The sequence below is a fragment of the Puma concolor genome, chromosome B2 (assembly GCF_028749965.1).
Source record: "Puma concolor isolate L17-30 chromosome B2, mPumCon1.1.hap2, whole genome shotgun sequence".
Lineage (NCBI taxonomy): Eukaryota > Metazoa > Chordata > Mammalia > Carnivora > Felidae > Puma > Puma concolor.
Window position 1 is genome coordinate 8,906,089 of NC_141671.1, and position 14,256 is coordinate 8,920,344.

General features: G+C 40.1%; 1 protein-coding gene across 7 annotated transcripts in view; it reads right to left on the minus strand.

Annotated features, from left to right (window-relative positions):
• CDKAL1 (CDKAL1 threonylcarbamoyladenosine tRNA methylthiotransferase) overlaps positions 1 to 14,256 on the minus strand; it is a 705,830-nt gene that overhangs the window by 459,414 nt on the left and 232,160 nt on the right. The window lies entirely within an intron of this gene.

Genomic DNA, 14,256 nt, shown 5'->3' on the forward strand with positions numbered 1-14,256 from the left:
AAACTCCCTGTGAGTCGAATTAACTTGGAAGAGTTAATACCTACAGAGGGTCACTCCACCAGGGGTGACAGTAGTGTGTCCACTAAACTGAAGCCCAGCCAAGCCCCTGATGCTTCCGGGGAATGCACGGAGAAGGGGGTGGTATTAGCCGAGGGAGACTGAGCCTTCCTGTCACAGGGACAGGACAAGTGGAGGCATGGGGGGGAAGAGACTCTCTACTGCACCTTTTGTATTCCTGTGTCTGGTGGTGAAAATTGACAGGAAACCGCGAGGATTTTTCACAGGCAAGCCTACCCAATGAACCAAACCTTCAGAAGTGAAAAGTATGGATCATCTGTGGGCTTAAAACTCTGGCCAGAGGAAATAGGGACTAGGTGGAAGAGGAAGGACATCATAAATATCACCTTCTAGGTCAGTTTTTAACATGTGTCCCTGAATCTCTAAGGATATAGAGTCAGAGATTTCAAGGATTCTGTGAACCCCATGAAACTATTCATCCATCCATGTATGTATGTATGTATGTATGTATGTATGTGTTATCTTATGTATTATCTATCTATCTATCTATCTATCTATCTATCTATCTATCTATCATCTACCTATGAAAGAGAGCACACGCACATGCAGGAGGAGAGACAGAATCTTCAGCAGGTTCCATGGCCAGTGTAGAGCCCAATGTGGGGCTTGATCTCACAAACATGACATCATGACCTGAGCCAAAATCAAGAGTCAGATATTTAACCAACTGAGCCACCCACACGCTCCAAACTATACAAAAGCATTTAAACAGGTATGTGCCTGTGTCCTTCTCTTTTCTCTGATGAAAAGAAAATCACCGACCAAAATGTGTTCAAAGATGTAGGTTTATTATGTAATAAGCTATTTATAAGGATGACACTAGTAACTCCCTGTTGATAAACCAGTCAGGCTGAAATGCCTGAAACAGTAATTTTCCACATTGTACCTTCCATTCCCTTACTTATATACCATGTGACAAACATTACAGAGCACAAACTAGTTTATGAAAGTTATCTGTGAAGTCAGTTAATGTGTGAAGTTAGATGATTCACAGAAGAAAACCACAGATATCAGCCCTAGGTGCCTATCATGTGCCAATAACTGCCAAGAGGCTTGGCTACACAAACTTCCATAGAACATGTATGAACACACATGCATGTACACACACACACACACACACACACACACACACACACACACACACACACACACACACGGCCAAAACAAGGAAGCCAAATGAAGGTATTCTCTGGTAGCCTCTTCCTAGCAAAATGGGATCTAGCTTATACTCTCTCCTCACTTTCTTCCCTTTTTTTCTCCCTTCTGATTTTTCTTTCCTTTATATTTTCAGGAAGATACTAAGGTGGCAGGGGAACACAGAAAAATTTTTAGGGGAAAAAGGGAGAAAAGAGTGGTATCATTAAAACATGTTTAAATTTCTATCAGTTATCAAAAGGATTAAAGAAACCAGTCATAGTAGTTTGAGAAGTGTTTCACATATTTAAGAAAATAACACTGCAATAAAGACAAAGTTTCTTTGTGTACCTGTGTGATCCCTCCCTTTCCCCCTCCAGGACCCTCCTGCCTTAGGTAACCACTGACCTGCTTTCTTTAAATATAGACTTGTCTACATTTTCTCTAATTTTATGTAGATGGTATATTGCCATGTGTAATGGTTTTGTCTGAGTTCTTTTGCACAGTTATCCTGAGTTTCATCCAGGCTTTTTAGGTGTCAAAAGCTAATTCCTTTATTTTGCTGGGTAGTACTCTTTTGTATGCCTGTGTCACAATTTGTCCTTTCGCCTGGTGGTGGACAGTGAGATGACTCTGGTTTCTGGTTATTACAAATAAAGCTTCTGTGATCATTTGATTTAAAAAAAAAACCGCAGCTGCGACAGTCTGGTCCCATGCTAGTCCCATAGTGTCAGCACGGCTGAATGCTCCTAGAGGCTGTAAGGGATCCATGCGACTGGGTTTCCACCATTTTGTGTTTTCATAGCCTCTGCAAAAGGAGATTTGCAATTCTTCCAAAATATGTTTAAGATGATCACATGGTGAATATGAAAACCTGATTTTACAGTATCTGTTCAAACAAAAAAATTCAAATTTAAACAAGTGATTATAAACTTCTGCTTTTTCTAAAATAGTGTTTATGGGGGCACCTGGGTGGCTCAGTCAGTTTAGCATCTGACTTCAGCTCAGGTCATGATCTCTTGGTTCGTGAGTTCAAGCCCCGCGTCAGGCTCTGTGCTGACAGCTCGGAGCCTGGAGCCGGCTTTGGATTCTGTGTCTCCCTCTCGCTCTGCCCCTAACCCACTTGCATCCTTTCTCCGTCGCTCTCAAAAATAAACAAACATTTTAAAAAAAATAAAAATAAAACAAAGTGGTATTTATGAATGTATGTATTTATTATGTATGCATGTAATCGCTACCCCCACCATGGGGCTCGAACTCGCAACCCTGAGATCCAGAGTCCCATGCTCTTCCCACCAAGCCAGCCTGGCGCCCCAACTTTTGCAATTTTATAGGCACCAGTTCCAAAGCAGTAACAACTTCTTCCTTTATGCAGAAGTGGCAAGGTTGGTGTGCACGTGTGCACAGAGGCAACGGAGACACATAGACATCGGCTTGGTCGTAAGCCAAACCGTCTCCTCTGTGACTGACATCTCTGTCCTGACCAAATTCCATCCGTTCCATTCTCACCTCCAGCAGCAAACGAGACAGTACTTCTGCAAGTTGTCTTCTGACCCACAAATGGTGACTGGCAGGAGCTGCCAGAATGAAAGAGAGTCTTCTTTAATGGGAAATGACAGCAGGCAATTAAAAAGTTTTATTTAATAAATCAAATCATGACAAAAAGCTGCCATTTCACTGTCCTATTATTCATCTCCTATTACCTTGAGGTGACAATATTCCATTCACTGCCGAGGACAAATTCAGTAAGGCTTCATTTAAACTCAGAGGCTGCTCCAAAACTATGTTCTTCTCAAATATACAGTCCCAGACCCACCTCCCTCTTTGTCCAGATGACTTTGCTTCCTACTTAGATGCAAGTTTACACTTTTTTTTTTTTTTTCCCCAAAAACTTCAATCTCCCTCCCCTGGTTCTCCACCTAAACATTCAACATTTTTTTTTCTTTGTAGGATCAATTAATTTTTAAAATAACTGCCACATGGTAATTTCTACAATGAATTTCTTGCAGGGTGCACGATTTAGTTCTGTGAATTACAGCACACATATAGAATAGACATATGCAAGCACCATGGTAATAAGGATACAAGAACCTCATCACCCCAACACATTTCTTCCCGCTCTCCCTTTACATCCCCTCTCTCATTCTCCCTCCACCTCTAAGCACTGGAATCATTGGTCTCTTCTCCATCATTATCATTTTCTCTTTTCTCGAATGTCATATAAATAAATTATACAGTACATAACCTTTTTGAACTAAGTTTCTTCACTTGGCATCACGCTTTAGAGATTCATCCAGGATGCTAGGGTAGCCATCATTCATTCGTTTTCTTATTGCTCACTACCCACTGAATGGATATAACAGCTTATTTATCCAGTCACCCCCTCAAGGACGTATGAACTGTTTTTGGTTTGGGATGATTTGGAGAGGAGCTGCTAGAAACACTCGTGTACACGCTTTCCTATGAAATGAAGTCTTCCCCTCTCTCAGACCCACAAGTGGGATTAATGGTCAGATGGTAAGCTGACGTTACACTCTTTACAAAGTGGCTGTATCATTTCACCCCACCATGTAAGAGTTCCAGATGCTCCAAAACCCTGCCAACACCTGGGACTGTCAGTATTTCATAATCTTACCTAGTCTAATATGTGACTAGTGGCAGAGTAACGATGCTGAAAAACTTTATATGTGCTTCTTTGCCACTGGAATATCATCTTTAGCTCAGTGTCTGTTCAAGCCTCTTGTCCGTTTTTTTAACTGGGTTTTTGGTTTTCATACTGAATATGAATACTGAGTTTTGAGAGTTATTCTGGATATTACCCTATGGTTGGGTATGTAAATAGTTGCTCCCAGTGTTCAGCTTGCTCTTTATTCTCTTGATAGCATCATTCACAGAGCAAAATATGTTCATTTTAGTGAAGTCCATCCTTTTTCCTTTTACAGACCATGCTTTAGATACCATGTCAAAGAGCTCTTTGCCTAACACCAGATCACAAAGATCCTCTCCTATGTTTTCTCCTACAACTTTTGGAATTTAAAATTTTACTTTTGGATCATTGATTCCAAGGTGAATTATCATATATGTGAGGTTTAGGTCAAAGTTCTTCTTTTTCCATATGGATAACTACCACTCCAGCAAAATCTGATGTTTTCCCCTTGGACAGACTTGGTGCCTTTGTCAAAAGTCAACTGGCCATTTTGTGGAGGTCTATTTCTGCACTTGCTGTTCTGTTTCCAATGACTTCTGGGCCTATCCCTTCACATTCTCTTGACTGTTGTTGCTTTAGAATGGGTCATAAACTAGGGTGGTGTGATTTGTCCAATTTTATTCTTTCTCCAAACTATTTTAGATAGCTCTAGTTCACTAGTCTTTCCATATAAAATTTAGGATCAGCTTGGCCATAACTAAAAAAAAAAAAATCCAACCATAATTTATATTGAAATTAAATCTAGAGATGAATATGGGAAGAATTGATAACCTGCACTACGTTGAGTCTTCCAATTCATAAACATCATGTTTATATTTTTTTAGATCTTCTTTGATTTCTCCCACTGTGTATTTTTCATCATACAAATCCTAATACAATTTGTAGTGATTTTTCTTGGAGCTCGGATGTAAAATTTTTTTTTTTTTTAATTTCAGTTTCCAATAGTACATTGCTAGTTCATAGAAACACAATTGCTTTTTGTGGGCTTGAGGTTGCATTCTTGCCAAACTCCCTCATAAGTTCCAGTTTCATTGTAGATTCCATGGGATTTTCTATGTAGATAATCATATCATCTGTGAACGGGTTTGGCTTTATTTCTTCTTTTATTTTCATAGAACTGTGCCCTACCACATCTAACACGGACTCCTCTGGAAGTAAGAGCCCAGATGGTTGCCAGTCTTAGATGCCATGCCTAAAACAGGGTCAGTGGTGGTGGCCGAGTCCGTGTTAACCATACTCTGATCTACTCGTCCCAGTCTCCTTCCTTTGCCCTTGGAACTTGTGTGGCCGTGGTGCTAGCATGTCTCACATACAAACCCAACAAGCAATGGCAAGTTTGGTGTTCAAGTAGTGTACGCCTGACATGAGAACAATACAGCAATGTCAGAATTCTCTTCTACACTTATTCCTTGCATTTCTCTTTAAAGAATAAGCCAAGTCAACTGTAACTTATGCAACATAATGCAAACTTAGCAACAACCTATAGTAAAAAATAAGTCTATGCGACGTAAGGAAATGTGGGGAAAATACACAACGGACATCAAAATGAGGTCAATCAGGGGCGCCTGGGTGGTGCAGTCGGTTGAGCGTCCGACTTCAGCCAGGTCACGATCTCGCGGTCTGTGAGTTCGAGCCCGCATCGGGCTCTGGGCTGATGGCTCAGAGCCTGGAGCCTGTTTCCGATTCTGTGTCTCCCTCTCTCTCTGCTCCTCCCCCGTTCATGCTCTGTCTCTCTCTGTCCCAAAAATAAATAAACGTTGAAAAAAAAAATTAAAAAAAAAAAAAAATGAGGTCAATCAGTGACAACGCTGCCTAGGAAAGTAAGCTTGAAGAAGGGTATTAAGAAGTCCGATAAAGCGAATAAACCAGGCTTTCTTAATCAGCGTTCCAAGATAATTAAATACCACAAAAAATAATCTAGGTGATTATTTTCTAATCTCCCAAGGATGATAAACAGATATTTACCAATCTAGAAGCCTAGGAAAGAAGCAAATTCATTTTATATAGTAAATGCCATCGAACATTCAGGTGTTAAGTTCAGACTTCATTCTCTCAAAGAACACAGCCTGAGAAAGACTGAAATACATACTGAGGAAACAGACAGCAAGAGAAAATTCTGAATGAAAACATACCTAGCATTTGGAAACTGAGTCTGAAAAACTTTTTTGTTGAAAGCTTCCATATACCAGTCACTGTTAGGTGCTAGGGACACAAACACACAAGCCTTCAGGGGAAAAAGGAAAGTAAAGAGTAGAACCAGAAATACAGGCAGGAAAGGCAAATTGTGGGTGAACAGAAGAGGAACACAAGGAGATACAAAGTCTAGAGTTTTGTGACGGTTCTCACACATCAAAAGAAAAGCCTTAAGTCACAATAGACTCTTTATCCCATTTAATTCAAGGCACTGAATACAAACATAAGTTCGCTGTGTTCCACTGTTCCTTCACCAAAGCATGAGTGGCCCACGTGATACCATTTTCTGCTGTTCTGACCCCTATATACTTCAACACAAGCTAACATACGGTATCACTGTTATGAGGTCTCCAGACCACAAAAGTTTCTAATCCTTCCGCCAAGCTCTAAAATCCTGAAGGGGAAGATGTATCACCTGTCAGAGTAGCCTCCTTCTGTCTGTCACAAACCAGTTCTCCTACAAGCGAGTGCGATATGCAGGGCCACCGAACTCTGGGCTGTTAGGCCCAGTGGGCCTCAGTTTCATCATCTATGAAAAGAAAAATTTTAATCTCTAAAATCCTTTCCGGCTCCAAGAGTCTCTGAATATATGAATCTGCCAAAAGGGTTTTTAATTAATCCAAGAATAGATTTGTATTAAGAAGGTGTGTGGGCAGTTGGTATTTGGCCACAGGGCTACAAATAATAAAGGAACTTATTAAATAGTTTTGCAAAGTCTATCTCTAATTAAAAGGGTTTCTCCCCACCATCTTTTGTAAGAAAGGCCTCAGACCATTCTCATTAGTTGGCGAGAGATCTCAGGCAGCACAACCCATTCACGAAGAGCTTAAACCAACCTGCTGCCCACGACGCAAAGTGTCATGTTACTCTAGTAATCTAGACATTCGTCAAAGAAATGTTACAAAGGACAAATCCACCTATTTGCAGTAGATTTATTTAAATCAACCAGTTGTGGGGCACCTGGGTGGCTCAGTCAATTGAACCTGTCCAACTCTTGATCTCGGTTCAGGTCATGATCTCCTGGTCTGTGAGAACGAATCCCCGGTCAGGCTCTGCGCTGACAGCGTGGAGCCTGCTTGGGCTTCGATCTCTCTCTCGATCTCTCTCTCTCTCTCTCTCTCTCTCTCTCTCTCTCTCTCTCTCTCTCTCTCTCTGCACTTCCCCCTCTCTCTAAATAAATTTTTTAAACTTTAAGATAAATAAATTCAAAGAGTTCTTTCTCACCTACTACACCAAAATGAGGAGGTTTGTAATAAAACGTCACAATTACATAAAAGTCAAAGATGTGGGTTCCAGGCATTATTTCATCCATTCGTTCACTCACTCACTCACTCAAATGTTTGAGTGGTCCACTAACCTGATTACCCAAAATGCCTACGTTGTTTTAGAAAGAAGGAATAAACATACATGGGGTTTAAAAAAAAAATAAAATAAAAAGAACGTAATCTAATTAATGAGGATGATAATAACAGCAATCACTTATAATTACTGATTTGCCAGATGCTATCCTAAGCAATGCACAGATATACTCAATCCTCACGACAAACCTATGAAACAGGTATTGTTATTATTATTAATATTCCCAGAGAGATGAAAACTGTTGCATAAAAAAACGTATGCAGGGTTACACAATAAGCAGTGGAGCCAGGGTTCGGACCCAAGCAGTTTCGCACCAGAATCATGCTCCTCACACGAGGCCAAATGGCCTCTCACACTGAGTACATGAGGCTGCACTTTTTAGCTACTTTTATGCTAAGACGGTATCACATTATTTAATCTCTTCAACCTCAGTTTCCATACAATGGGGACAATTTTTATAGTGGAATAAAGTAGGCATCTTCTTCATTGTCAGCACTGTAAATGGCAATGTTATAGGAAGCAATTTGAGGGGCGCCTGGCTGGCTCGGTCAGCAGACTCTTGATCTCTGGGTCATGAGTTCAAGCCCCAAGGTGGAGCCTACTTTAAAAAAAAAAAAAAAATGCCTGTAGAAAGGAATCTGAGTTTATATTCCAAGACCCATAAAACGGTTCTTAACTCCGACATAATTCCACTTCTGTTAACTCATCCACATGAAATATATTTGAAAATCTATGCTTTTCAGTATAGAGTTGACCTTTGAACAACACATAGGGGTAGGGGTACCAACCTCTTGCATAGTCAAAAATCCACATAAAACTTCTGACTCCCCCAAAACTGAACCACTGTTAACTGGGAGCCTTATCTTAACTACTGTTGACCAGGAGCCTTACCAGGAAAATAAGCTGTTGCTTAACACATAGTTTGTACCTTATGTGTATTATATATTGTGTTCTTCCAATACATTAAGGTAGAGAAAAAAAATATTAAGAAAATCGTAAAGAAGAGAAAATACATTTACAGAGCTGTATGTGTATTTAATTTAAAAAAATCCACATACAAGTGGACGTGTGCAGTTCAAACCTGCCTTGTTCAAGGGTCTGCTGTAGAATATGTTACATATGCTAACGGTAATTGCAGTTAAAACCATCAGAAAAGAAAATAAAAAGACGAGGGTAAACTTACGAAGAACTGTATTCTGAAAGGAATAGATACTCTTGTCTAGCTTTACTAAAGTTACTTTTTGGCTGTTATCAGTATATCTAAATTCAGGAAAAAAGACTCTTCCAATGACCACTCTAAAAACACACACTGGTGCGCCTGGGTGGTTCAGTCGGTTAAGCGTCAGACTCCAGCTCAGGTCATGATCTCACGGTTCATGGGTTAGAGCCCCACATCGGGCTCTGTGCTGACAGCTCAGAGCCTGGAGCCTGGAGCCTGCTTCGGGTTCTGTGTCTCCCTCTCTCTCTCTCTGTGACTGCCTCTCTCTCTCTCTCTCTCTCTCTCTCTCTCTAACAATAAATATTAAAAGAAAAGAAATTTAAAAAATACACACACACACACACACCCCCACACATACACACGACTAATCATTCTATAGCAGATGTAAACAAGAAAACAGCACAGTGGTGGTATGGCCCCTTGTGGATAGACAGGATACACAAAGGTGGAAGAATAGTGGACTAAGTAACGATTTAAAGAGGATAAAGAGACTGCAAGTTAAGTCAGGAAACACAGATATGGCAGCATCACTCAACTGAAGTCGTCCAGAAACCACTGAGAGATGAGTAAAGCAACACTGGGTTAAGGACGGGAACTAAGAAATGAAGCATAGTGATGCTGCTTCTACAAAGCACTGTGGAGTATCATCTGGAAAACCTCCTGTCGTGATCACTGCGCAATTTTAAATTATGGCGTGAAAGAAGAAGGCAACTTAAAAATCAAACACAAAGTAAACCTGGAAACACCTACGTTATGCCCTCTTCCATCATTCACCTAGGATAACCTACCACTAGAATTTAAAGGTAAGGGACTCATGTCCTGCCACCAAGGACCCTCTACTAGGCGTCACTGCACACAACTGAACTTCACAGCAGCAGCACCGAGAGCCCTCCGTCCCAAGGAATCTGAAACAGACAGATGTCTTGTTTCCATTTATCAGTTCAACACGTCAACATCAGTGCTGCTATTGACACAGCGTCTTTATTTTTATTGCTTTGCTTCTTACGTTGCATATAATTGGAAATTAAGTTAGGAAAATAAACAAATAAACCTAAGAGTAGAAACAAGAATGAGAAGGAGATTAAGGTAAAACAGAAAGGGGTCTTAACAGTTTCACTCTTTGGAAGTAAAATCAGAGCGTTGAGTTTAACAGAGTAATCAGAACATCAACATTCGAAGGGTCATGCGTTGCCCAAACTCCAGAGTGAGGACAGCAGGTGACCACGGTGATTGAATTCTCAAAGGTAATCAATTACCAAAGAGGGTCCCACCAGCTCTCACATCCCACATGCTGAACATGAAATTGGACAAGACCATTTTCAGTCACCATATATTATACAAGTCCTATTTTATACAATCTCTGTATTTGTGGTCATTTCTAGGTACACAACCCTAAGCCACACACGTAATAAAAAAGAACTGACCGTTATTATACTCCATGAAAACCAAAACAGAATCATTTACCAGTTAACTAAACCTGACTGGGACTCTCAGGGGCAGGGATGAAATAAGCGAGCCTCGTTTCTGTCACTGCACTAAGAGTATCTGATACATACGGATATCCTGAAAATATTTGTTGCATAAATGAGTGAATGAGTACAATGAAGATATGAACAAACCAATAAATAAAGCAGACCACCAATCTTTTTATCTTCCAGTCACAAGGTGCTACAGGTCCTAAATAAAAAAGTCCATCGTTGGGGCGCCTGGGTGGCTCAGTCAGTTGGGCGTCCGACTTCAGCTCAGGTCACAATCTCGCGGTCCGCGAGTTGGAGCCCCGCGTCGGGCTCTGGGCTGATGGCTCAGAGCCTGGAGCCTGCTTCCGATTCTGTGTCTCCCTCTCTCTCTGCCCCTCCCCCGTTCATGCTCTGTCTCTCTCTGTCTCAAAAATAAATAAAACGTTAAAAAAAAAAAAAAAGTCCATCGTTACGTACCACTGCCATAAATTTGTACAGGCACGTGGGCAGGCAGAGAACATCAGAAATGGGGAAAGGAGTTGGGGGAGGAAGAGAACAGACTAAAAATCCCATTTCAGGCAGTTTACGTTTTCCTCAAGAACAGTAATGGAACAATACATAAAATGTCCTTTACAAGGTAAAAAGATCTTCCTAAACCCACATTACCTCTCACTATTAATAGCCATTTCAAGGAGAACCTAAAAAGAACCATAAAATATACATTACAATTCACAAAGCCACATACGTTGTTTGGAAACAGAAAGCAGGACTTTAAAAAATGACCTTGCCTTAAATCCAGGTTCCTTCGTCAATTTACAGAAAAAGAGACATTCCTCAGAGACTGCTTCATCAGATAAAGTAAATGAGGTCGTAACTACGTGCACTATTGCCTTTTTAAAAAGCTAAACAAAACATTCTGCTTTGTCAGGGTTAGAAAAAATAAGGCAACCAGGGCTACCATGCTGAGATGTAGCAAAAAGAATTTTTTCAAGTCATTTCTGAAATAAATACGATATGTACTATTTTCGGGTTGAAAAAACTGAAAAGACTTTATCCCCAATCATGTGTGTATCCAATTATCCTTAATTAAAGTTGCACTTGACAAGTTTTGGAGGCTTTTCCCCTTCCCAATAAGGGTTGGAAAATGAGTTTTCCTGAAGCAACAGGAAAACTGACAGATGGTAGCTCTTTGGACACAGCCAATCATCCACTCCCAAAGTGCCCTTCCCAGGGCCACTCACTTTCATGCACCCTACTTAACTACTGGTGAAGGGAGGGGAGGGGAGGGGAGGGGAAGGGGAAGGAAGGGGAGAAGAAAAGACAGGCAATCCAGTAGTCCTCTAACTCTAAATCTGTATGATTTAACAGTCCCAAATGGTAACCATCAAAACAAGGAATTCAAATCTCATTCCAATGGATGAACTTAATGCACCTTAAGAGGCACCTGACAAGTGCACAACCAGACTCTTCCGAACCTCCAGCTGGCAGCCCGTTCTCTTGAAAACTCTAGGGCCCACAGTCACACAGCAAATGATGAAATGATGAGGCCAAGGTCTGAACCTAAGCAATCTCGAGCCACCTCTTTCACCCCTCTTCTCCTAGACCCTCATCCGAAACACCACCACTTCCCAATTCATCATTCCCTGTGCAGGGCACAGCCTGTGTGCATTCCCTATGTGAGACAACTCAAAACCACTGTCTGGGTGATTCCCCACCTGCTTAGATGGCCTTATGAACCCACCTAGGAGATAAATTTCGACATTCAGACTAAATACCCACTTTCTTTGGAAGCCCTACCTAATCCATCCAAACAATCCATTGGTGGTCCTCAATTAACTTTGTCTACACCCCTTCTGTCCTACTCACAATGTTATTATTGTTCTGTGCTTGTTTCGCTCTCCTGTGGGATTCTCAAGGGCAGACGCCAATACCAAATGAACACATCTGTCTATCCTCAGCACTTAACAGGTGTTCAACCACATATCTTGAGTAAATAAATGTCCAGTTGGGGGCTCTTTGGTTTTCTTAATGAACAAGCATAAGATACTTCCACACATGAAATGTAAAAAAAAAAAAAAAAAGAAACTTTATAAAACTGTGAAAGCATCTATAACTATTTAAAATTAATGTACATCCTCTCACCACAGACTCTACGAACTAACCTGAACAAAGCTTGGACCACTCTACTCAATCAACTGCAATCTAAGGTTCCCTTAATGCTGGGCCTAAATTTGAGTTTCTTTAAATTTTCAGTTTTTTATTCTCCCTTCCTCAAGTTAAATAGCTTTGTTGAATCAGAAAAGCGGTAAGCAAGATACACTTTTTAGTTAGGGGAATGGTACATGCTAGAATTTGAAAGGATTTTTTAAAACCAACCATTTCTTTATATATCATTACTAAAAAAGTTATATATTCATTTCAAAGTTTATATAAAATAATGATTACATAAAGAAGAATTTACAAAATTGGAGGTGAAATCCCCATTCTAATACTGCCTAAAATTTTTAACTGGGCCACTTGTTTAAAGGCATTTATTAACCAGCATTTAAAAGTTCTCCTTAGTGATAATTACTTCGCGGGTATGAACCAACAGTGCCATCCACTGTTCTTATGAATGATCTTTCCCAAATACAGTTTTATAATCCACTAAAAATAAGATCACTTTAAAATTTCATTTCTATGTATTTAAGTGGAAATAAAGTATTTGGTGATTTCATTGAAAATATCAAAAAAGCTGCAAATTTCAGGACAGCTAGTTTTTGGACAAAAGTAAAAATGTAACAAGTTCAAAATTGCCATAAATACTTCAATTTCACACATTTAATTGTTTGAGTAAGTTCTACTTCATTCATAGTCCAAATTATCATTTTCTCTTTTTCTACAAAACAATCATCTATTGCAAGAGAGAAGTAATTAGAATTATACTCCAGCCAGAAAAAAATTTTCTGCATTTAAGTAACACTGCTGTCACTAAAATACTAAAATATTTATGAAGTGAATTTATGCAAGACACAAGCTACAGGGGAAAAGAAGATTAATTTTTTTTTTTTTTAACATGGGGTTTGAACTCACGACCCTGAGATCAAGACCTGAGCTGAGACCAAGAGTCAGATGTTTACTGGACTGAGCTACCCAGGCGCCCTCACTTTTTTTTAAAGTTTGTCATTCACTTAACACTGAACGAGTGAAGTAGGAGATTGATGAGCTGATGATGAATTGAACAAGCTCCGAACTTTAAATCCTAGTACCAGAAACTATCTTGCATAAATAGTACAAAGGAAGAAGAGAAAAGAGGAGGAGGAGGAGTCATGGAGAATGTTGGTAGAGTGGAGGATAAAACAACATCAAAATTCTAGGGAAAACACTTATTAAAGTGCCCATACTAAGTCAGGTGACACATGCAGTAGGCAGCGCGTGTCCACATGAGAAAAGAAATCAATTCTAAGAGGTCTCCCATGTAACTGAGTCACAAAGCCAGAAAATAACTGTCTATGCCTCCAGACCCAAGCGCAGCGCTCTCTCCAACTTGCCACAGACCCCAGTGCCTTCTCCAGAATAAGTCGGAGTCACATTCCAGGTTCCTGATCAAGACATAGGTTCCTGGCCTCCCTAAGTTTACAGAAGAAGAGAAAAATAACAGCTCTCTGCTCATCGTGGGGACATGCTAAAAGAACGGTTACAATCTCTAGCTTCAAGTTTCGTGGAAACCATACGTTAGGACTACAATAGTTTACTTTTGAAAGAATGTAACATAGAGAGCATTATATAAAATGTGTGAGTCATTTTAAGCTACAACTCTAAGAAAAGTCTCTCTTTTCTAGTTATTTAATCAGAAAGACTACCTTCCAGAGATTACGGGAATGTTTTAGCTTTTTATCTTCCGAGGACAGAAGAGGCTTTGCAACTTAGCATAATAAATGACAGAAATAAATCTGCATTTGTAAAAGTAGTGCTTAACTACTATAGTAAGCACAAGTGGTTAGCTACTAGCATAAAAGACAGCAGAAACAGCATCTAATTAGCGACATCAGTGGCACTCAAGATAAGTGGACTGGCTAAATATTCTCCACAACAGGGTGAAGGATCCTGCAACATAATGGCTGAGACCA